We start from the raw sequence: 25,998 nt of genomic DNA on the forward strand, positions 1-25,998 counted from the left end.
TATATATTTTTTTTTTTTTTTTTTTTGTCTTTTTTGGGCCACATCCGGCGGAGCTCAGGGGTTACTCCTGGCTGTCTGCTCAGAAATAGCTCCTGGCAGGCACGGGGGACCATATGGGACACCGGGATTCGAACCAACCACCTTTGGTCCTGGATCGGCTGCTTGCAAGGCAAACGCCGCTGTGCTATCTCTCCGGGCCTGACAATACAATATTTTAAAATGTATCCTCTCTTGAAGACAGGCAGGGGGTGAGGGAGGTAGGAAAGGAGAGGAGAACAATGGTGACGGGAAAGTTGCACTGGTGAAGGTGGTGTGTGCATTTTATGGCTGAAACCTAATTACAAACATGCTTCTAACCATTGTGCTTAAAGAAATTATTAAAAATAAGTATCCTCGGGGCCGTAGAGATAGCATGGAGGTAAGGCGTTTGCCTTCATGCAGAAGGTCATTGGTTAAATCCCGGCATCCCATATGGTCCCCCGAGCCTGCCAGGAGCAATTTCTGAGCTTAGAGCCAGGAGTAACCCCTGAGTGCTGCCGGGTGTGACCCAAAAACCAACCAACCAACCAAACAAACAAAAAAATAAGTATCCTCTCTTGTAGCTAAATACTACAGTATTTAGAAATCATGGATGCTGGCTGACAGTATCTTTGGTTTAATTCAGGCCTTTAATGATAATTGCCATTGGGTTGGTTGTTGCCAGTCTATTCTTGGAGGGCTTTCTTCCTGCAGAAGAGGCTACCAAGGAGTTTGCGCACATTTTTCTGCAGGCATTGCAGTGGAGGTTTGGAAAGTAGTCATTAAAGGCGGCAGGTAAGAACATATTTGGCAGGAAAGGCCAACACCGGAGCCTGTGTTCCTCAGGGTGGAAGAAGTGGAAGAATGGGCCAAGTGTGCTTTCCTCGGGTAGGGGTAGGGTCAGGAAGGTTGCCTTCACACCTCCTGGCTGGGCGTCCACTGGGGAAAGCCAGTGGAATAAAAGCAGGCAGCGTCTGGGCCGAAGAGGTCAGCCCAGGGAGGTCTGTGACCCTTTTTGGTTCTAAGGAAGATGCTGATTGGACTCAAGGAAAGAAGGCAACCACGTCTCCAGATAGTACTAGAGATTCTGTAAGCAAAGCTGGGACGGGGGATCTTGGGCGATATCATCAGCCCCTCGAGGGACGCAGTCAGGCCCTGGAGAGTCATTGGACGGAGGTAACACGTCGACACCCCGCTCTTTGTGAGTCGCGGGTCTGATGTGCTTGAGGCACGCACGGAGCCGCGGCAGCCCAGGGACAGGCCGGCTGCACCCGAGCCGCTTCCCGGGCTCTGAGCGGGTTCGGGTCCACGCGGGGAGCTAGACCCGCCCGCAGCAGCCTTTCGGGGCTCGTCTTCGTCCCGCATCTAGAGGCACGACGGCGGGTTTGCGGGCTTCGAGGCCAGTGCGGGGCCGGGAGAGACAGCGCCGCCGTCCCGCCGTCCCTCCTCGTCCCTCCCGAGAGAGTGTGCGGGGCGTGCCCGGCGCCGGCACCGCCTCGCTGTCCCTCCCGCGTCCCGCATCCCCGCGTGCAGACGCACAAAGGAGCCCGCGGGCCGGGCGCTCCGGGGACCCGGGGGAGGAGCGGCGGGCGTGGCGTGGCGTGGCGCGGCGTGGCTCGCGGTTGGTTCGGGGCTCGGAGGGACCCGCGGAGGTGCGGGTGCGAGCCGAGAGCGCTCGGGCGAGGGCGTGAGCGCGCGCCGGGCACCGAGTGGGGAGCGGGGAGCCGCGCGCGGCGTGTCCGACCGGCCGGCCGAGTCACGCACACCCCACGGCCGCACCCGCCGCGCCCTGCGGGCCACGTGCGGGCCCCCCTCGCCGGAGCTGCACTCGGGCCCCGCCGCCAAGGTAAGCGGCCGCCCCTGCCCCGCGCCCCTCGGCGGGCTCGGCCGACCGACCGCCTCTTGCGAGCCACCCCGACGCGGCGCAGCGGCGCGGCGCGCGGAGACAAAGGAGTCCCGCAGCCCTCGCCTCCGCAGCCCCCGCGCCCCGCCAGGCGCCGGGAGGGCTCGGGGATGGGGAAGGGACCCGCGGAGCCCACGGCCCGTCCTCCGCGCCAGCCGTCCCGCTCCCTGGGGAGCACCCGAGCGGCCCCCGGGCTCCACCTGTCGTGCCTGCTCCGCGCCCGCCCGAGAGCCGCACGCCCGCGGGGAGCGAGCCGCAGGGCGAGGCGGGCGGCGGTCCCCGAGCAGGCTGCTGCCGCCCACCCCTGCGCCCCGGGACCGTGACGCTGCACCAAACCCGAGCCCCGGCCACGGCGCGCCCGCTCTCCGGCCCAGCTCCCGCCGCTCTGGGGGCTGCGGGGCGTGGGCATGAGTGGCCCGGCCGGACGCCGGGGCTGGGGATCAGAACTTCTCCCTAGCGGGATCTCCGCATTCGGGGTGGGGTGTGCGGCTGGCAAGAACGCAGGCTGCAGAGACGCTGCCCTCCCGGGCTCTGCGCCCCGCACTGCATCGGGCTGACGCGGGTGGCATGGTGGATTTCCCCCCGTTGCTGAAGGGATTGCTTCTCTTACGGAGTTTGGGGCTTCTCTTGACAGCTGCAGTGGTGCAATCCCCTCCCCTTCCTTATTTTCTCTCGGAAAAGACGACCAAGGCTGTGTTCAGCAGAAAAAGGGTACTAGAAGAGCAACATAGTTCACAGACTAAGGGAAAGAGGGCATCCCCTCTTTGCCTGGGATCTAAGCGCAGTTGCAAAGGCTTTTACTGGCCCAGAAAAAGCCAGCTGCTTTGCCACCCAGGGAAGTGTCCTGTGGTCCCAGGTGCCCCAATTGGGTGGTAGATTTGCGTTTCTCTTTAGAGATCTCGCTCCCGGCTGTAGCTATTACTGCAATTCGTTATAGACCGGTGATTCATGTTGAAAATGTGTTTTCCATTAAAAAGAGAATTGGAGTTAATAGGCCTATTCTTTGCCTATTGTGTCTCCCTGTGTGGTAAAGAAAAAGTGTGGTGGAATCCCTTGGCTCCTTATCTGTGTTTGTTGTCTCGGGAATGTGGCATTAAAAAACAGAGCACTGGAGGTACAAGCCAATTGGACTTTTGTAACATTTCATTTATAAACTGTGTTCTCTCTGTTTTTGGAATCCCTCTCTAGTGCAGTTGTCAGCTCTATGAAATGGCAGCTGTCTTTTTGTCTGGGGTAGTTATTTCATGAAGACAAATTGCATAAGTTTGTTCCAGTGGTGACATTATTGACTTGGTCGGAAGCCCACGTCCTGAGCCGGGGCCTCCTGGCATGCCTTAGAATGGAGGGACTGCAGTAGCTGGAATTTGTGTTTAAGAATAATTTGATTGCCTTTTCACTTCTGGCATAATTTAAGGTTTTTGCTTCCATGATATTTGTATCAGGTATGATTGTTAATATAGCAAATGGTAAAAAGTCAGATTTGATCATAGAAGGACAAGTCTTTCCCATCTCCTTTCTTACCCAAAGTGGGATGTACTGGCTGGTTTCTGTAGTTCCTTCCAGTTCAAGCATTATGTGATAATGGTAGAGGAATAAGAAAAGTTAGCTAGAGTTGGGACAAGAGCTCAGAAGGCTTGTGTGCTCGGTTTCAGATTCAGTCCCTGGCATTGCATGGTGCATCAGCTCTGCTTGGAGCAGCCACCCCTGAGCACCTGGCTGTGCCCCCCAAACGAAAACAGCAAAATTACCTAGTGTAGTGAAACAACTAATTAGAATCCAAACTATACGAAGAGACTAAGATTGGTTATAGAAGTAATGGTTTTTTTTTTTAATATCAGTATTATTTGAATCCCAGTATTATTGTTTTTATTTAGCTTGGCGCTGCACCTGGAAGTGCTTGGGGGTGACTCCTAGTGGTGCAGGAGATGCGCTTGGTGCCAGCAACTGAACTAGGGCCTCCTGTACCAACAGTAAGTGCTGCAGCTCTGTGCTATATCTATATAATAAAATGTTTTAAATGAAACAGTTGTTTCATTTTCCTCACTTAGCAGTTGTGTTTGAATTACTTTATGTAATAGAATTTAGTATTACTCTTATGCTTGCCATCACTTTTGCTTATTTAAGAAATCTGTGAGGTAACAGTCAAAAGAGACAAAAGAAGTGTTTTCATTTGTAGTCACTCTCACAATTTGGAAATAGTTTATGTATTTGATTATTGACTATACTTCACCGCATAGTTTTCCCGCAGTGGAATGCTCAGTTTGTAAAAAGTTTATAATCAAATGAACAGCCAGGAATAATAATATTTTTCAAGTCTATTGGATAGCTCAACTCTCTTGTATTCCTTGGCCTTTTTGTTCAGATGTCTAAGGCAGCATTTATTATATTGCAGTTATGTGCATTGGAAATATGCTAGCGTCTCCTTGTCATAGACATGCTATGAGCACCTTGGGGACATAAGCACTGTAAAACTCAATTCTCATCTCTCAGAACCTTGTAGTTTGCTCAGGACATGGTATGTTCCTAGAAATGAGGACATTTCAGGTCTTAAAAAATGCCCACTACTAGGGGAGGTGGGAGATAAAAGAATTCTTCCTTTAGTGAGTCAGATGGGCAAATCAGAATCATTATGTAATACTCTGAAGGGAACTAGAGGGCCAGGACTCAAATTCAGACTTTCAGCTGTGCTGCCTGCCGCTGAGAGAGGCTGCACCCCATTTAGTAAGGTTTGGTAGAAAGCAAGTTCGAATGCTGCAGGTTTAGGTTTTTTATTTTTCACTTCAGTGACCCAAATCAGCAACATCGGTTTTGTCACTACTCTGTTGAGTCAACAGTTTTAAGTTTCCTTAAAAGGAAACTTGCTCATTGCAAGCCTTGTCCTTAGGCAAAAAGTGTGAAAACCCTATCCCCACCGTTACTCCAACTCTTGGTTCCAACACTTGGAACTAGTTAGGATAGTGCCTATATCTTGGTCATATCTTATTAACTGTGGGGGCTACGTAACTGAATGTGAGCTTCTATTGCAAGAAGAGCAAAAGGGTCCTGAACCTGCAATGACCAAAAATTAATTAACAAAAAATTAATTCAGTGGGCCGGAGAGCTGGTATAGGGGCAAATTGCTTGCTTTGCATGTAGCTGACCTGGATTTGATCCTCAGAACCACTCCTGGAGCTCCACCAGGAGTGATCCTGAGTGCAGAGCCAGGAGTAAACCTAGAGCACTGCCAGCTGTGGGGTGTGGGTTCTTTCCTCCCCAAATCAACCACATAATAGTTCTAACAGTGCTCTCCTCTATTGCTTTTCTGGAGTAAAAGGGGTTAGGGTTGTGATTGGCAAAAATAAAAAAAAGTCCTGGTTTTAAGGAATGCCATGGTTTGAAGTTACATGTAAGCACTATAAGCTGTGCCCCTGAAACTAGCAATTAGACTAGATCTAGTCAACTTTTCTGGCCACATGCTCTGAGGGGGTCTTCCAGAGTGCAGACTTCTGTCCTAAGAGAAGTGACGGAGAGAACTCTGATTCTCTCCCATCACATTCTGTCTTTTGATCCTAGACATCAGTGTAGGTCACTAGGTAGCTGACCGGGACTCTTAGTACCTGAGAGTCCTTTTTGGTTTGCTTGCTTTTGGACCTGAGGATACTCAGGGCTTACTCCTGATTCTGCTCTCAGGAATCACTCCTAGATAGGCCTGGAGGACTTTATGGGGTGCCAGGAATCGAACTAGGGTCAGCTATGTACAAGATAATCGCCCTACTCATTGTACTAGTTCTCCAGCTTCCTGGCTGTCCTTTGTTTAAATTAGCCCTGGGCGTGCTTAAAGTTGATGGACTTTTAGAAAATAGTGTGAAATAAACAGTTCAACTTTTTATTTGTGTGTGTGTGTGTGTGTGTGTGTGGTTTTTGAGTCACACCCGGCAGTGCTCAGGGGTTTTTCCTGGCTCCGTGCTCAGAAATTGCTCTGGCAGATACGGGGGACCATATGGGACGCTGGGATTCGAACCAATGACCTTCTGCATGAAAGGTAAACGCTTACCTCCTTGCTATCTCTCCGGCCCCACAGTTCAACATTTTTCAAATTGTTTTTCCTCTCTATTGTTTCTTCCTTTTTGCAGAAGGTTGAACCAAGAAATCCAAAAGTTCACTTCTAATCCTGTGATTCTCTTGTTCAGGCCAGTTTAGCTAACTGAAGTGCTTCAGGATAAATGATAAGTGATCAATAGAAACAAAAATACTTAAAACAATGCATGCTATCTAATGGGCATTTTGTTATCTATACATAAGATAGTTATAGTTCTTATATTCAACTATTATCTATAAATAAGAATTTTTTATTTGTAAACTAGATATTCCATATTAAAGTAAACTAATTTCCTCTTTTCAATAAGAATGATAGTAGTGGGGCCAGAACAATAGCACCGCTTATAGGGCATTTTCCTTGCACAAAGCCAACCAATCCAGGTTCAATCCCCAGCATTCCATATGGTTCTCTGAGTCTGCCTGGAGTGATTTCTTTTCTTTTTCTTTTTTTTTTTTTTTTTTGGTTCTCACCTGGTGGCACTCAAGGGTTACTCCTAGCTCTGTGCTCAGAAATTGCTCCTAGCAGGGCCATATGGGATTCCTGGAATTGAACCTGGGTCTGTCCTGTGCTGCTGTGTTATCACTCATCCCTGATGGAATTTCTGAGCACAGAGCCAGGAATTGTAATCCCTGAGTGCTGCTGGGTACTCACTCCCCACCCCTCTAAAAATGATGATAGTGGTGTAAAAATACACTTTCAACGCCTGTACAAAATAAATTTTGAGTCTGGTTGATAGAGTCCCAAATCATTTTGTAGTCTTACCTTTCTATTTCATAGCCAAGTAACATTGCATTTTAGTGTTTTCTGAAATTCATCCAGCAATTTCTTTTTTTTTTTTTTAAATAATATTTCATCGTGTATATGTACCACAATTTCTTTAGCCATTCATCTGTTTTGTTTTTTTTTTATTTTTTATTTATTTTTTATTTTTGGGTCACACCCAGCGATGCTCAGGGGTTTCTCCTGGCTGTCTGCTCAGAAATAGCTGCTGGCAGGCACGGGGGACCATATGGGACACCGGGATTCGAACCAACCACCTTTGGTCCTGGATCTGCTGCTTGCAAGGCAAACACCGCTGTGCTATCTCTCCGGGCCCATCATCCAGCAATTTCTATTGCTGTTTCTTTTTCTTGTTCCAGCTCCTCATTCTCTTTTTATATCCTCCCTTTTTTAGCCCTACCAACATAAAACATATGTTACCAGTATTGCTGTCCAGCTTCCCTCCCACTGTATCCTATGAATGTAGAGCCTCATAAACTTCGTTCCTTTTCCTTTTTTCTTCATGAGCATTTCTCCCCAGGCTTTCTTCAAAAGGTGCTAAAGCAGATTGAGTGGCATGCTGATAGTTTGTATTCATACAAGAAATTTGTATATGTGTTTTTGTCAGACTTTCTGATCACCAAGCAATTGTATCTTTAACCTTCCTAAATATCTTAGCAAATGAAGCAGTGTAGGCATTTTGTATCTGCTATAGTGTTCGAATATGTGGATATTGGTATGTGTTTGAATGCTCTGTGACATAGACACTGTAGGGAAAATTATATTCATGGTGGATGAATATATTACTATGATATTACTGGCCCATTGATTATGGACAAGATATTATAAAGAACATTGAGCTCTTAGGTCACTGTGTAAAAAAACATGTGGGTTCTCATAGTAACAAGTGATGTAGGCTGTTCACATGATTTGCTGAGAACACACATGGTGAAGTGAAAAACAAGGATATAGTGTAAATATAATCTCTTCTAGTGTTATCAGGCATCTAATTTTGCATTGTAGCATTGGGGAGAACTCAGTGGATGGAAATTACAGTGGGTGCTGGTGTATACAGTGGGGGAAAACAGGTGGAAGGAGTGTAGAAGGATTCTATCTGTGCTCACAAAAATGAATTCAATCGTGGAAGTTTCATTGGAGGTCTTTTATATAGTTAGTGAACAGATTTTCCTTTTCACACTTTCTAGATTTATTTGTACTGCACAGATGTCAAGGAAATATAATATGTGTGGAAGAAAGAAGGAGAAGAAAAAAAGAGGAAGAGGAGGGGCATGGGAAGGGAAAGGAAAAGAAGAATAAAAGAAAAAGGAAACAACTCCAACAAAATTCATATTAATAGCCAGGGATTGTAATTTAAATCACTTTGTCCTTAAACTGGCACCTGTTGAACTTGTGGCAATATTCTTTACTTTTGCTTTTGGAGGATCAAATCAGAGTAGTTTAAAAAATAAATTTATCAGGGGCCGAAGTGATAGCACAGTGGTAGGGTGTTTGCCTTGCAATTAGCCAACCCAGGACAGACCTGGGTTCAATCCCCGGCATCCCATATGGTCTGCCAAGCCAGGAGCGATTTCTGAGCGCATAGCCAGGAGTAACCCTGAGAGTCACTGGGTGTGGTCCCAAAACAAAAACAAAACAAAACAAAACAAAAAACCCAACCAAACAAACAAAAAACAAAACCAAAAAACAAAACCTTGAAAAGAAATAAAGTTCTCAGTCCTACACATTATTGAAATTCTGAGATTAAGTTTAAGGAGAAGAGAGTGGTGTATAAGTGGAAAGATGAGAATTAAGCACATTAGATCTTACTTGCTGTCAACAGCAGAATTAATGGAACCTATCAGAGATTTTTCATTCACTCTTAATACACTGACCAGCAGAAAAAAACTATAGGACCCATTAATATATTTGTTGTTCAATATACAATCTCTTGTTTTATTTTCAAAATTCCTTTTATTTTTTTGTTCTTAAATTTTTTAGTCACTATAATTTACAATATTGTCAATGATTATATTTTTTTCTTAAAATTTTAGTCACTGTAATTTACAATATTGTCAATGATAAGGTTTCATGTACAGTGTTCTAACACTACAATCTTACCCAAGTGTCAGTTCCCTCCATCACTGTCTCAGGTTTCCCCTCAAACTCTCCCATAACTCCCTGCCATAGGAAACTCAGTTCTATATAGCAGTTAACAGATTATATTGCTTTGGGCCATTTGTCATTTTTTGTTTTGTTTTGTTTTTTGGGTCACACCCAGCAACGCTCAGGGGTTACTCCTGGCTTTATGCTCAGAAATTGCTCCTGGCAGGCTAGGGGGACCATATGGGATGCTGGGATTCGAACCACCATCCTTCTGGATGCAAGGCAAATGCCCTACCTTCATGCTATCTCTCTGACCCTGTCCCCTGTTATTCTTATTAGTCTTTTTTTTTGTCCCATATATGAGAGATCACTCTGTATCCATCTCTCACCTTCTGGCTGGCTTCACTCATTATGATGCCTTTCAATCCACTCACATGGTGGCAAATAGTCACCTCTGTGATCTTCACCTTAGAGCTGAGCATTATTCCATGTATATATAAGACACAGGCTCTTATCTAGTCAACTGCTTTTTCATTTGTTTGTTTGTTTGTTTTTGGGTCACACCCAGTGGCGCTCAGGGGTTGCTCCTGGCAGGCTCGGGAGGGCGGGGACCATATGGGATGCCAGGAATCAAATCAGGGTTGTCCAGGGTTGACTGCGTGCAAGGCAAATGCCTAACCACTGTGGTATCATTCTGACCCCTAGTCAACTATTTTTGTATTACTTGGGTTGTTTTCAGATTTTTTTAGCCTTCAAAACTTGAAATTACTTTCAAGTAAAAATTCCCTCTACTTTTGAGCATGCATTATTGTCTGGAAATGAGCATTCTGAAGTTAACCAAAGAATTTTGAGGGTATTGACATCCCTGAATGTGATTTTGTCCATGTCCAGATATAGGACTTGCAGGGTAAGGGAAATGCAGTAAGGGAAACTGGACAGACAAATGTAATGTGACTCATAACACTCTGTAATCACTTTCTTAACTCCATTTTCTTTCCATCAGTATTCTATTCTCTTTTATAGAGCTTGCCTTGAAAAGTTGTGTATATTGACTTACTTCATTCTTCCATCTCAGCCTGAAAAACATATTTATTATGGAATGTTTTATTTATAGAAACAGTTCACTTACCATGTAACAAAGCAAAAACCCCAAAATGAAAACTAAGTAAAAAACCAAAAAACCCCAAAGATGCATTAAGGTAGTCTGAGACAAGAAAGGAGTACCTTTGTGTGCCTGTTCATTTCATCTCCAGTTCTCTGGGGAACGTCCTTCTAAAGGGGCTCCATCTCCTGGGCTTCCCACATCTTTGTCACTGGTGGTCTCTACCCTGTGTAGTGTGGGCTAGTTTTCTTGCCTAGGGCTTCTCATACTTCAGCAACACTGCACAAAAGACACAACCTCTTTTTCCAGCTTGTTGCTTCCAACACATCAGATTCGTCTTCTTTTTTATCTTGTTACAGTACAAGACATCCTTTCTCAGACTCTCTTGATAATTTTTAAACTTCATTTCAGCTGAATTCTACTATATTTTGACCTAAAGTGATGGAAATTCCTCAAGGCTTGCCTCTTTATTTCTTCTCGTTTCCTCTATATTACTACCTTTGTCTCAGTACTTTCTTCATATTGAAGATCACATTTATTTAACCACACTTAACTTGTTGTCAGAACTACTGACCTGTAGCAAGCTTTTTCCCGTCAGTGTCACATCATCTTCCATTTCTATAAGACATTCTTTCAGTCAGGCCAGATTCCTATAAATCTCCATTTCTCATTCTCACACTAATAAAAAAAACCTAAAAAAAATCACTGTTCTCTCCTTTCACTCCTCCATACAGTATGTATACCATACTCTAAGCTACTATGATCTTGAGAGACTTGAACTTGCCTATTGACTGATTTTCTGATTTCTGTGGCTATTTGCAATCTAGTCTTTTTAGAGTAGTTCAAATGAGCATTAAAATATGAAATATTGTTCATTCATTCAACAAGTATTGGCTAAATACCTGCTTTGTCTTGAGCCTTATTTTAGGAGCTTGTTTGTAACATGAACACAAGTCCCTGCTATATTTTGGCTTACCATTCTGCAAAGGTGTTCACTCACTAGAACAAAATGAAGCTCCTCAGTTGTCCTATAAGGTGCACTTAAATGAGCCCCTAGCTTCTCATGACCTCTTTTCTTCCAAACTTCCAGTCTCCTTAATATTTTATGTGCTAAATTCATTTTCATATTTCTTCCCTTGAGCCCCCAGTACTCTTTCAGTTTGCTCCTGAATTTTGTTCTTAGACCTTCAGAAAGGCTTTCCCTGACTACCTGTGGTCTCTTTCATTTACTTGCTTTCTTTACTCTATTTAACACTAATTGAATTGTTTATATATATATATTTATATCATAACTCACCCCTTCTAATTTGTAAACTAGATAGAGGACATGCTTATTTACTCAGTGCCTATTACATAGTAGAAAACCCTATAAAGGGTAATATCTCTCTAGAATTTGGTGGATTCTGAATGATTTTAGATTTCTGAATCATCTGAGAGAAGTCTTTTTCTTTTCCATGAACCTTCCCTGATCCTTCAAGGTGGAGGCATCGAGGGTTGGGTCTTCATTATGATTAGCACATTTTGTGGTATTGAATTTGTGTAGTATTTATCTTTGCCTACTAGTGTTTTTTTTTTTTAATAGCTAAATCTCCAGCATATTTTTTTATTCCTTGGTACCAAGAAAGTAGCAGTCACTCAATTACTGTTGAATTGAATTACTTATTTGCTATATTATTGTTGCCAGAACTTGATAAAATTGCTTTATGTCCTCCGGTCTCTACCTCTGCTTGTCCACATTGACTTTGTCATCTTGATTTTGAACATGCCATTCCTGTGTTCAAACACTCTGGAGCAGTTACAGACTTTTTTTAGTAAGGAACTAGTCTCTCAAGATGGTTTCAGAAGCTCTGTGTGATATAGCCAAGCATCTTCCCAATATTTTCTTTTCTTCTCTCTTTTTTTTTTAAATTAAAGCATTTTTTTTTTTTTTTTTTGGTTTTTGGGTCACTCCTGGCTCTACATTCAGAAATCGCTCCTGGCAGGCACGGGGACCATATGGGATGCCAGGATTCGAACTACCTTCCTTCTGCATGCAAGGCAAATGCCTTGCCTCCATGCTATCTTGCCAGCCCCAATTAAAGCATTTTTTAAAGCAAGATACTTCGCTTTTTTTTTTTTTTTTTTTGGTTTTTGGGTCACACCTGGCAGTGCTCAGGGGTCACTCCTGGCTCTATGCTCAGAAATCACCCCTGGCAGGCATGGGGGACCGTATAGGATGCCAGAATTCGAACCACCATCATTATGCATGCAAGGCAAATGCCCTACCTCCATGCTATCTCTTCAGCCTGCCTTTCTTTTAATTGAAATTAGAAAGATATGAGGGGAGAGAAAGAGAGAAGCACATGTTTGAGAGAGAAGACAGGTTTTCCAAAATGAAAATATGCAAAAAACAAAAACAAAAACAAAAACAAAAACCAGAGACAAACAATCATGGTATGTGTTCAAGGGAGAACGTGGGCTTAAAGAGCAAGCACTGATATTTTCTTATATTGTTCATTTTTTTTCTCCAAACATGCTTTGCCTAGAGTTGATACTCTTATCTTTATCTTGTTTTTTGTTCTTTTCTACTCCTGTAGATAGCCATCCATTTCTAAGATCTTTCACCTGGTACAGGAAAACATCTCTGTTTTCTTATAACTTCTGATTTCTAGACCTTTTTTAGTTCCCTTTAGTAGGCGCTATTGTATATTATTTTTTCACTCTCCTGCCTCTCAGCTTCTCTATTACATGGTGAACTCTCCAAGGTTAAGGATTGTGTAATCATTTTCTCTTTACCCTAATAAGCCTAGTAATTTAGAGAAGCTTCTATAGTAGGTACTTCTCTAAATGTTAAGTGAATGATAACCTGGGGCCAGAGCAGTAGTACAGTAGGTAAGGTGCTTGACTTGCACATAATTTACCTGGGTTTGATTCCCAGTACCACATATGGTTCCCAGAGCCTGCCAGGAGTTAACCTTAAGCAGAGCTAGTGGTAAGCACTGAGCATAGCTGACCCCAAAATAAAGCAAATAAACAAAAGATGAGTAAGTAAACCAAGAAGCTACTTAAGTGTCTGTGCTTTATTTTTTCTAAAATAGGATCATGCTCTATGAGTCCCTGATAATGGTGAAGTATATGGTTAGAAGATATGAGTTTCACACACAGGCTTTCTCTTGTTTATCGACTCTCACAGGTACCAAGGACAGAACTCACCAACATACTTTATAATTGTTTATAGTCTAAATTCAGGGTCTATAGAGAAAGCATAGGAAAGGACTAAGACACTTAGTCTGGACCTGTGCACAGTTGGGTATACCCTCTCAGCTAGATGTGTCCCCACAATAGTCTAATTGCAATTAGAAGCATTTAAAATTATTAATACCCTTGTTACATAAGTGAGCAAGACTTGTGGACTGGAGAAGCTTTTCTGAGATCACCCATTAGAAATGGAGCCTATCAAAAAAAAAAAATGGAACCTATCCTCTCTCTCTCTTCTTTAGCTCTGCCATGATTAGTGCCATAACTGAACAATCCGTGACTTTTTCCAAGGTGATACTAAGCAGTCTGTTTTCCTCCCTCCCTCTCTCCTTTCTTCCCTCCCTTCCTTCCTTTTTCCTTCCTTCCCTTCCTCTTTCCGTCTTTCTCTTTCTTCCTATCATCCTGCTCCCAACTTGTGCTCAGGGCTTACTCCTGACTTTGTGATCACAAGTTACTCCTGGTGCAATGTCAGGAATTTAAATTAACTTGGGTTGGTCACATGCAAAAAAAGGTGCTTTGGCCCCTCTCTTATTTATTTGCTACAAACAAACAAATATAACCCACCTCCTGCCTTTTCCCTTTTGGTTTTAATTTGCTTGTATTGTTCCTTCATTTTATATGTACCTGAGCATGTCTAGACCCTGGGCTTTGGCTTTTGTGGGTTATGCTCAGGTTGATTTTATATAAGCCTGTTTAATTGAAAGAACTATGTGGTCAATATTTCTTAGAACTTCTAAGACAGAAACAATTTGTGATAAAGTCACTCAGTTATAATTTGAAGGAATTTTTCTTGGCATGCTGTTTTTTTTTTTTTTGCCACACCCGTTTTATGCTCAGGGGTTACTCCTGGCTAAGCACTCAGAAATTGCCCCTGGTTTGGGGGGACCATATGGGACGCCAGGGTATGGAACCGTGGTCCTTCCTTGGATAGAGCTTGCAAGACAGACACCTTACTTCTAATGCCACCTCATCCACCCTGCTTTTGGTTTTTAATAAAAACTAGCATTTTTATAATTTAGCAATATATTTTAAAACCATTTTTTATTTAAAGAACCATGATTCACAAAGTTATTGATAGTTGAGTATTAGACATACCATATTTCAACACTAATTTACCACCAGTGTTCCTATATTCCATTATCCTGTAAACATCCCCTTTCTCACACTACCTGCCACCTTGATAGGCACATTACAAAGTTCTGTGGTTGTGGCTTTGATCTTATGGTTTCAGTGTTGTTGAGAATGTGCTTTGGATGCAGAGTTGTACCACTCTTTCACATTCCCAATATAACTGAAGCCCAGGCCCTGTTCTCCCATTACTTCCCTTTTCCTTTTCCTTCCTTGATATCTTTTCTTCTCTGTCCTTTTCCTGCCTAACTTCTGGGGTCAAGGTGACCTAAGCATCCACCTTTACTACATTATATTTCTTCATCAAGTTATTCTTTTTTTTTTTTTTTTTTGCTTTTTGGGCCACACCCGGCGGTGCTCAGGTGTTACTCCTGACTGCTCAGAAATAGCTCCTGGCAGGCACGGGGGACCATATGGGACACCGGGATTCGAACCAACCACCTTTGGTCCTGGATCAGCTGCTTGCAAGGCAAACGCCGCTGTGCTATCTCTCCGGGCCCCATCAAGTTATTCTTTATACCATAGATAAATGAGAGCATCCTGTGTCTTTCTTTTTCTGATTATGTCACTCAACATGGTATCTTCCAGTTCTAACAAGCTTGCAGCAAATAGCATGATTTCTTAGTTCCTTGCAGTTGCATAATATTCCATCATCTATAAATACTACAGTTTCGTAATTCATTCTTCTGTCATTGGACACCTAGGTTGATAACTATATATATATTTGAATGCTTTTGACTTTGAGGGCCAAAGTTCTCATTCTGTCTCCTCAGAGCTCATCATTGCAGAAACATACTTCTCAGGACTGGAAGCTGTGACTTATTTTCCCAGTAATCCATATAATCTTCTGGCACAAAATAGTATTTAAAAATATCTAAATATCCTGAGCTATAACCACATTAACAAATGCAATCTCAGTGTTTGCACTGATCTAGCTCCATAAACTCACACTTTTCTCGAAAGAGATGTGAACCAAGCTGCAAAAATCATGGGTACAAATGCTATGCAGTTGAAAGCTGGTAGTGTCACGAGGAGAGGGCAGTTCTAGCCCTACCCTGATGAGGCCAAACCTGCTGCATCCATCACCCATAATCCAGAACAAAGTACTGTAGTTTGGTACATTTGTTTAATAGGTGAATAAGGCCCAGGGGCTGAAGTTCAGGGCCAAACTAGACTATGACCGGTGTATAATATCAAACCCCTTCCAATGGGATTAGATGTGGGTAGGGAAAGGCAAGACAACTAATATGAGGTCCTACTCTACAGAGATATGCATTCTACTTGGACCATTTTTGTTTCTTAGAGAAAACATTGAATAATCTATGTTATACAGAGAAAATTAAAGGGTATTAGCTAGAGAAATAAAATACTCAAGATGTACAGGTAGGTGTGGGCATCATAGAGGAGGTTACGCATTATGTGAAAAATGCACCAAATTCTAAGCTTACAGAGCCTTTGTTATGTGGCCCTGACATTTCCTTTTTTCTTTTCTTCTAATTTTTTGTTTGTTTTGGGTCACACCTGGTTGTGTTCAGAGGTTACTCCTGGCTCTGCACTCAAAAATTGCTCCAAACAGGCACGGGATGCCGGGATTCGAACCACCGTCCACAATGGATCAGCTGTGTGCAAGGCAAACTCACTACCACTGTGTTATCTCTTCGTCCCCTCCTTTCTTTTTCTTTTTGGACATTATCCAGTAATGCTCAGGGTATTTTTTTTCCTGGTTCTGCACTTAGTAATTAGTCTGGCAGTGCTTGGAGACCAAAAAGATACAAAGTATTAAACCTAGATTGGGTATATGCAGTGCAAGTGCCTTATCCACTATTCTATCTTTTCCTGTCCATTACAATTTATTTTAACTTTAAAGAAAATGTATCACATAGCTGGCCATAATGCATTTGTTTCTAGATAAGTGAAAGCAAAGTTATTAAAAAAATAAAAAGAATAGTTTCTCCCATTCTGTGGGTGGCTTTTATAACTTAGGCACTATTTTCTTTGATGTGTAGAAGCTTCTCAGCTTAATATATTCCCATCTGTTTATCTCTGCTTCCACTTGTTTGGAGATGCTGTTTCCTTCTATGGGAGGAACTCCTATGGGAGAAACTATTCACCCAATATCTGTCAGATAAGGGGCTAATATCAAAAATATACAAGGTACTGACAGACTTAACAAGAAAAAACATTTAACCCCATCAAAAATGGGGAGAAGAAATGAACAGACATTTCCTCAAAGAAGAAATACAATGACCAAAAGACACATTAAAAATGCTCCACATTACTAATCTTTAGGGAGATGCAAATCCATCTCACACCACAGAGACTAGCACACATCACAAAGAACAAGAACAATCAGTACTGGTGGGGATGTGGAGAGAAAGGACTCTCATTCACTGCTGGTGGGAATGCCGCTTGCTCAGCCTTTATGGAAAATAATATGGAGATTCCTCAGAAAACTGGAAATTGAACTCCCTATGATCCAGCTATACCACTCCTAGGGTTATACCTTATGAATACAAAAATACAATTTAAAATTTTCTTCCTCACACCTATATTCATTGCAGTGCTATTTATAATAGCCAGACTCTGGAAATAATCAAGATGCCCTTCACCAGATGAATGGCTAAAGAAACTGTGGTGCATATACACAATGGAATATTATACAGCCATCAGGAGAGATGAAGTCATGAAATTTTCCTATATGTGGATGTATATGGAATCTATTATGTTGAGTGAAATAAGTCAGAGGGAGAGAGATAGACACAGAAGAGTCTCACTCATCTATGGGTTTTAAGAAAAATCCATAACATTATTGTAATAATGTCCAGAGACAATAGAGAGTAAGGACCGGCTCACAATATGAAGCTTACCACAGAGAGTGATGAGTGCAGTTAGGGAAATAACTACACTAACAACTATCATGACAATCTTTTTTTGTTTTTTTGTTTTTTGTTTTGTTTTTGGGTCACAACCTGCAGCGCTCAGGGATTCCTCCTGGCTCTATGCTCAGAAATTGCTCCTGGCAGGCTTGAGGGACCATATGGGATGCCAGGATTCGAACCACCGACCTTTGCATGCAAGGCAAACGCCTTACCTCCATACTATCTTTCCAGCCCCTATAATGACAATCTTTTTTTTTTGTTTGTTTGTTTTTGGGCCACACCCGGCAGTGCTCAGGGGTTACTCCTGGCTGTCTGCTCAGAAATAGCTCCTGGCAGGCATGGGGGACCATATGGGACACCGGGATTCGAACCACCTTTGGTCCTGGATCTGCTGCTTGCAAAGCAAACGCCGTTGTGCTATCTCTCCGGGCCCCTATCATGACAATCTTAATGAGTGAGAGAAGTGGAATGCCTGTCTCAAATATAGGCAGGGGTTGGAAAGGAGTGGAAGGGGTGGCATTGGTAGTGTTGCACTGGTGAAGGGGTGTGTTCTGTTTATGACTGAAACCCAATTACAATCATGCTTGTAATAATAGTGCTTAAATAAAGATAAAAAAGCAAAAGACAAAAGAAAAAAGGAAGAGAAGAAAGTTTAAGAAGAGAAAGAAAAGAAGAAAAAGTACAGTAGCAAGCAGATTTGTGAAAATTATTGTATCTCTAATGAAGTCATTAATACAATGACAGAAGATTTGGTAAGCTTGTTAGTTGTCCCTTCTGTTAAATTGGGATGACAGCCTCAAATAAATGAAGTCATCTAGAAATTCAAAGCTCTATTACTGATTTTTTTTGTTTGTTTTTTTTTAGGGATGTGTCAGGTCTCTTGGGAGGATGATATAGGGGTAAAATGCCTGCAGTGCTCCTAAAAGTCTTGGTGATATCAGCCCAAATATTGGCATACCTGAAGTGTGGTCAGATGTTGTCCCTGAAGAAAATTATAGAAGGCTGATGATGCAGGGTCATAGGCTAAACAGTGATTCCGAGTGATGGATGCAGCAAATGTGGCTTTGGCAGGGCAGGAGCTTACCCCGCTATCTCCTCCTGAGATGGTCAGCTTTCTGTTGCATGGCCAATGTACCCATAATTTTTTCATGGCTTGGTTTACATCTTGTTCAAGAAAAGATTGAGTCTGGAGCTGTCCCAGTACAAACATTAACCATTCCCATTTTTAAGTATTCATTAATTCCAGTAAATATAGGAACTTCTGCACTATGTTTATAGAAACAGTGAAGAGAGATGGTTTGGTTGTTCCACAGTTCCGAAAAAGGAAAATGAAAATCCCATATCCCCTATTCAGGGAGGATAGGGGATGCTGTTCCAGTTGTAGTAGTCTGCAGTACACGACCCACACAGATATGAAGGTTATAAGAGGCATGAAACTCACACTACAAGCAGTTCATCAACAAGCCAATTGCTCTACCTAAGAAACCCCAAGCCTGGAGGGAAAAAGCTCTCTCTCTCTTTCCTTCCTCTCATTTATTCAGCTCCAAATAGAACCTCTATCTGCAAGGGAAAGGTCAAAAGCAGGCAATGAGAACAGGTACAAATAAAAACTATTACAAAGGCCTCTATTTACCTCATACTTCCCCCTTTCTGTCTTTTTGCCTTTTTTTTTTTTTTTGCCGCACCCAGCGGTACTCAGGGGTTACTCCTGGCTCTCTGCTCAGAAATCACTCCTGGCAGGCACGGGGGTACCATACGAGATGCCAGGATTCACACCACCATTGGTCCTGGGTCGGCTGCTTGCAAGGCAAACGCCTTACCACTGTGCTATCTCTCCAGCCCACCCCTTTCTAATTCTTAAAAAAAGTTATAACAACATGGAAAATGAGTAATAGGCCCTAAAAAAAGACAAGGTTAAAACTAAGCTAAACAAAAAGTAGCAACTTGCATTGGCACACCAAAAGGAAAAATGTAAAGAAAAAACTTTTAGGCCTAAAAACAGGGTATCTTTATACAGAAACATGAGTCAAGGAACCAACTACAAGCTCCAGAGAAGATTATTTCACAATCCCCAAAGTACATGCTGAAAGGTTCTCTAAATGTCTTTCTTTGTAGAGCAGATGACAAAATCAGAATTAAGAGATCAGAGATCTGATAGATATAAAGGTCTTATGAAGCCATTGGAGAGTCACATGGTAATCCATAGACAAGAGATCCTAGGAAGAGATGTACGAAAGTCTGCCTTGCAGATAAGGTGAAGTTTCTTTTCAAGTCATGACTAGAATGGCATGAAAGCCCATTTTGGGGCATAGAAGAGCCTCTTTTTGGTTGATGGTAGATTCACTCAAAAAATGTCACTGGGGAGAATATGTCACAGTGTGTAGAAACACATTGTTAGTCACCAGGGATTTTCCAAGAGCTTCTTCCTTAGGTAGAGTCCATGCAGAAGTCCAAAAGTAATGTTTAAGGTACAGGGGAGTTTGGCTGATTTTTTTGAGTGACGGGAGCTTAAGTCAGTTAGCCAAAACAAGATGTTTCAGGTGGAGAACCTCCTTGTTTTATTAAAAAAAATTGAGGTTCTATCATTATTGGATAGAAACTCCTGTCTATACCTACAATTTTTCTGCTTTAATGTGCCCAGGCAAAAATATAAAGAAGACCAATTGGAATAATGAGAACAACAACAACAACAACAACAACAACAACAACAAAACACTAACCTAAAATTTTAACAAGAAACAAACTAGAAAATGTTATCTAATATAAATTCCTAAATAAGTGAAATTAAAAATGGAGAACTATAATTACATAAGAAATTAGGAAATAGAGGCATATGTAAATTGAAGAAATACACCGATAAGAAATACAAACAAAAAGTGAATGTCCTCTTAGAATCCAATTGAAAAGATCTGGAACAAAGAAGAATCTGGAAAGCCATCATGGAGTCTTGAGAAGTCAGAACAAAGGGTTCACAACAGTCACTGGTCAGCAGAACTCTGAAAGTTGTGGGTCTCTTCTAAAGGTCAGAACCAGACGCTTGTAGCAGTCTATGGAGGAGATGACTGAAAGAGAGGAGGGAGTTTCTGTATAAGAAAGGTAGAAGCTGAGGGAAGAGAGGATACTTCTGGCAGAAAGCATCAATCAGTAGAAAGAGAGAAGTGAGGAAGAAATGTCTATGTACAATATATACAATATGACAGACAAAAAACAATACAAAGAACAGGCATAATGGTGACCACCACACACATATATACTCACACATATGGTTAACCAAAATATCAGTTGAAATGGATCCCAAAGTAGCAAATGAAAAAGTCATCTGGAAGGTTTAAAGTGCTTCAAAATATAATAGGCACGCCAGGTGGAATAATTACTTCAAAATCACAAATTTTTTTCTGTCGAGAACAAATCTGAGTTTAATGGGCATAACAAGCATAGATAATACTTCTAACAATAGTGAACAGAAAATTTATAATACTTTGAGTACTGACAAAGAACACTGAAAAAGGAGTCCCTATAGAAAAGTATAGTTTCACCAAAATTGTGCATCTAGATTTCATCCTGAAAACCAAACTGAGGGTAAAGAAATAAGATATACTGATAGACTATAAAAATAAAGCTGAATATAAAAATAAACAAATATATTATGATATGACAGCATCATTAAATGCAGAAGTGTTATTTCAGAAAATCTCTGTGGAAAAGGGAACATAATTATGTTAAAGTCATAAGTAAATGCAATAATGGATAATATGAAAGACATGTCAGAAAATCACCACAGGTTCACCAAAATGGTGTCCAGAGTTTTCAAACTCGTTCTGCAACCATTTCTGTGGAAAAAAAACCCCATAGAATATTAATAAAAACTGAAAAAGAAAGAGAATAATTATCTGAGAAAAGTCAAATAAAATGTAGCAGGTCTCTAAAATATAAAAGAGAATGCATGCTGTTGAAGACTTCACTGATGTATCAGAGACTTCTGCGATCTTCTGGTTGCCAAAATTAATCCAATGTTGTCTTGAAGCATTTTTACAGTATGATGTACAGTGTCTGAAATAAAATTCACCATAATGGTTTGAAACTGATGATAAATTGTACTTCTCAGATTTGTCTTTTAACTCATGGGTGAACTATGATAAATTGAAGTTTTCTAAAGGAAAATCCACAAACATTTGTAGTTTTTAATTTGCTTGTCATTAAAAGTGAAGCATTTTTAAATTTATTAACAGCACTGGTGGTAATTTCTTTTTTTTTTTTTTTGTTTTTGGGCCACACCCGGTAACGCTCAGGGGTTACTCCTGGCTATGTGCTCAGAAGTTGCTCCTGGCTTGGGGGACCATATGGGACACCGGGGGAACGAACCGCGGTTCGTCCAAGGCTAGCGCAGGCAAGGCAGGCACCTTACCTTTAGCGCCACCGCCCGGCCCCGGTAATTTCTATTTATATGTTTTATTCAAAAAATCCCTCTTAGGGGCTGGAGAAATAGCATGGAAGTAGGGGGTATGCCTTGCATGCAGAAGGATGGTGGTTCGAATCCTGGCATTCCATATGGTCCCTCGAGCCTGCCAGGAGCGATTTCTGAGCATAGAGCCAGAAGTAACCCCTGAGCAAAGCCAGGTGTGATCCAAAAAACAAAACAAAATAAATCCCTTTTAGAGTTGCAAAGGTTGCAATAAACTTTGTCATCATCTCTCAGCTCTTCTTTAAAAATGCATTAAGACAATCTTGTAAGTACATTTATCTGTAGATGTTACAGGTAGGGACAGATGAATGAACCTTTCATAATCCTTAGTTTCTTGGTGGCAAGTGAAGCACTGAAGTATAGGTTTGAACTGTCCTTGGAAAAGAGCACTGTTCCTGCCCAGATTGTTTTGAATTTTCACTGTCCATAGAGTGATTAGTACTTCCACTCAAGGATCTTTCTTATCTAGTAACTTTAATCAAATCCTGGTGTATGCCATCTGTGAGAAACATCAATAGTTAATAAGGATCTTGTTGATTGTGTCTAGCCATTAAGTGGCCAATAAGTTGGCCAATAAACTGGCCATTAAGTTGACCAATAGTCATTTTAAAGCTTTTGGGGTTAAATATGTCTGTGATGTCCATTCCCCATGGTTTTGATAATATGGCCAAATTCTTCTGCTAATTTGTCTTTATGTCCCAAAGGATTTTTCCTGTTAATGTCCTTCTTTTAATAGTCCTGATAAAAAAAATACTGTGTCAAGTCTGGCATATTATACAGGCATTGCAATATTGAGTTTATGTAGCATGAGTTTTCCAAATTTTGAAGTTCAGTGAGAGCATGTTCCACTCTCTCTGTTCTGCTTTGAGATTTGGGACGTGGTTACTATTTACAGTCTCAGCTATGCTATAAGGTGTGGGTGCAAAGTCTTTGTTACCTGCTGAGGTTTCAGCAATGTTACTAATATTGTCAGTCTCTCGAGTGGTTTGTGTTCAATCTGAATGAGGGTTTGCAGTCACAGGTGTCTGCGTCTCGTCATTTGTGATTGCCTGGTTTCTGACAAGGTGTAGTGGAACCCAGAATTTCTTGGCAGAGTTGTCACCTGTGGAACTTAAGAGATAGCCAGCAATCCATTTATCATAAACCTTAATCCAAACTGGAATATGAATTGTTTCTTGTATCTGCTCATCTTCTTTAAAATGCCTGTCAGCTGCAGTGTAAGATTCTCCTCGGGGTAAGTTCAGGTAGTTTAATATAAATAAAGTCAATGATAAAAGGTCAGTTGTTGGCAAACCTCTTTTTCTGTATTTTAGTAATTGAGTTTTTAAAGTCCTGTGTGCCCTTTCTACAATGGCTTTCCCACAATAGTTATGGGGTATTTCTTTTACATGCTCCTTACAAAAGAAATAAAGTTTTACTAATGTAGGTGAGGCCATTATCAGTCTAAATGGAATATGGTATTCCCATCACAGAAAAACACTGCAGTAAAAAGGTACAAACTGCTTTGGCTCTTTGTGAAGACATATGTATGGCCCATATAAATGGAAAATATGTATCCAGAACCTCAAGAAGATAGGGTTTTTTTTTTTAAATCTGTATAAGTAATGTCCATCTGCCAAAGTTGACTAGTCCGTAAACCTTGAGGATTTGCTCTGGCAATATGAGGTTTTTTGTTTAAAGGTGCACAAATGGTCCATTCTTCTACAATTTTTCTGGCTTGCCTCCTTGGATGTGATAATTCACATATAGATGGTGGGCATTTTTATGAAGATCTGAATGTTCTTCAGAAGGAGTTTTGAATATAGCCATAGCTGATTGTTCTGCAATCTTATTTCCCTAAGCCATTGGTCCTGGGAGACCGGAATGGGCTCTAATGTGGGTGATGAAGATGGGCTCAGAATGTTTCTGGAGAATATACTGTAATTGTTTAAGTAGATTCTATATTATCTGGGTATTGGTATTGAGGGAGGCTATAATTATGCCAGGGAATAATCCCACAACATAAGCAGAATCACTTACAATGTTACATGGTTTTGTTACGTGGGAGAGCAAATAAATCAAGGTGGCTAATTTCACCTGTTGAGCAGACTTGTAATCAGTAAAAACTGTTGCTTTTAGTCAATCTCCAGATATTCCGCCCTTTCCTGAGGAAGATCAATTAATGTAAAAAATCTGGGCATCAGGTATTGGTGATGACTGAATAATTGAAGAAATGACAAAACTTTTTTTTTTTTTTAAAGAAATCCCAAGCCTTTCACACTGGGTAATGGAAAGAAATTTCTCCTGAAAAAGTCTGAAAGAGCTCTTTGAAGAGGCTCAATTTCTTTTTTAGGAATAGGCAGCACAATTGTGTTTGGGTAAAAACCCAACAAAGAAACTTTTCTGAGGCTTGCTTTGATGATAAGGACATAAATCAGTTCCAAATAGGGCACTATAGCATGAGGTTGTTTATTATATTAAATAAACCCATTCCAAAGGTCCAGACAGTTGAGTGAGTACAGCAGTGAGTGACTCAATTGTTGGAAATAATCAAAAGATATACCTTCTCTCCAGGTGTAAAACTGGAAAGATAGGGTTTTTGAAATCTGTCAAAAAAATTCCAATTCTTTCTGAGCTGCAGGATTCAAGTACTTTGGACTATTTATGGTGGGGTCTCCCTCCAGGGTTTGAAAAAGATTAGCCACCTCAGAATTTGGAATGCCAAGAGAAGGGCAGGCCCAATTCAAGTCTCTCAGTAGTTTCTGAAAGTCATTAAGAGTTCTGAGGTATTTCTAGTTTATAGAGATCTTTTGAGGGTGTATAGAAGTTCGATTTAGTGTGAATCACAAATATTGGAATGGTGGCATAGTCTGGTTTTTTTTTCCGTAGTCAATTTTAACCCCAAAGCCTGTAAACAGTAACATACGAATACAAATTGTGCAAAGCTGTCTGTTCAGACATGGCTAAAAAATGTCCTCTATGTAATGAATGATCAGTGCCTGAGGGAACTTTTCACGAGTAGGGCTCAAGATCTTATCCACAAAAATCTGGCACATTGTTAAGGAATTTATCATCCCCTGAGGGAGGACTGGTAATAATGGCTTGGTGTGTGACTATTGTAGGAAGGAACAGAAAATGCAAAAATGCTTTTTGTCATTACAATGTATTGGAATATGGTAGAAGCAGTCTTTTAAATCTGTTATTATCAAGGGCCAATCCTTTGGAATAACTACAGGTGGTGGTAAACCAGTCTGCACTTTACCCATAGGGATAATGAATAAATCCACAGCTCTAACATCCATCAAAAGCCTGCATTTCCCCAGTTTTTTTCCCCCCCGGAATAACAAAGATGGGCAAGTTCCACTGAGAAAAGGAGGCTTTAATATGTCCCAATTTTAATGGTTTATCCACTAATTCCTTCACTACCTCTAATTTATCAGTTTTCAGGGGCCACTGACCTGTCCATACTAGGTCATTAGATCTCCAATCTGTCACTATTGGTGCTGTTTCTTTAATGGCAGTTGTCTGTAGTAAAAATTTTGAGTCTTTAAATTAGAAGATAAATCAGTATATTCTGCCTCCAACTGCTTGTGCAAATCGTGGCCCCCCAGGGAGTGAGAAATTGGGCCCACATGTGGTCTAATTATGGCTCTCTGATTTTCTGGCCCCTGCATATCATAACTTTTGAACTCAACTGACAGGAGCTTAACAATCTGCCTACTCCCTTCAAATACGGGATTTCTTGGAGGCCAATTTTGGGGCCAGTCCTTTAGAGAGATTATGGTAACATTTGCACCTAGTATCCTTCAACTTGGAAATTTTTTTTTCTTGTAATTCAAGCATTACCATTGGTTTCTCATCTGTTATTTTAGTGGTTAGAGCTATTAATAGATTGTGAACTGTTCCTTGATTGGTGCTGCCAAAAGCACCAAATCATTTTCTATCTTTTTTTTTTCTGGCATCACATATGGTAACAGCAGTAATTGAGCTATTCCTTCACCCTTTTTTAAAAGTCCAGGCTAAAAATTCAGGTTAAAAATTCCTTCCTCACACTTATATTCATTGTATATTTACAATAGCCAGACTCTGGAAACAACCAAGATGCCCTTTAACAGATGAATGGCTAAAGAAACTGTGGTACATATACACAATGGACTATTATGCAGTCATTAAGATAGATAAAATCTATAATTTTGATTTTGACCACAGTGGATTACATATATTTTACAATAATATTTTAGGTATATAGTGACATTGAATCAGGGGCATTCCCAATACCAATGTTGTCCTCCCTCCACCCTTGTTCCCAGCATGCATTCCATCTCCCCCTCCGTTGCTCCCTGGGCTGCT

General features: G+C 41.4%; 1 protein-coding gene across 1 annotated transcript in view; it reads left to right on the forward strand.

Moving 5' to 3' along the window:
- Positions 1 to 1,848: 1,848 nt before the first annotated feature.
- HECW1 (HECT, C2 and WW domain containing E3 ubiquitin protein ligase 1) overlaps positions 1,849 to 25,998 on the forward strand; it is a 328,209-nt gene continuing 304,059 nt past the window's right edge. Inside the window, exon 1 of the mRNA XM_049775686.1 lies at positions 1,849 to 1,864. The gene's annotated coding sequence lies outside the window, so the exon portion shown is untranslated. The remainder of the gene's footprint in view (positions 1,865 to 25,998) is intronic.

Source organism: Suncus etruscus, chromosome 6 (assembly GCF_024139225.1).
Source record: "Suncus etruscus isolate mSunEtr1 chromosome 6, mSunEtr1.pri.cur, whole genome shotgun sequence".
Classification (NCBI taxonomy): domain Eukaryota; kingdom Metazoa; phylum Chordata; class Mammalia; order Eulipotyphla; family Soricidae; genus Suncus; species Suncus etruscus.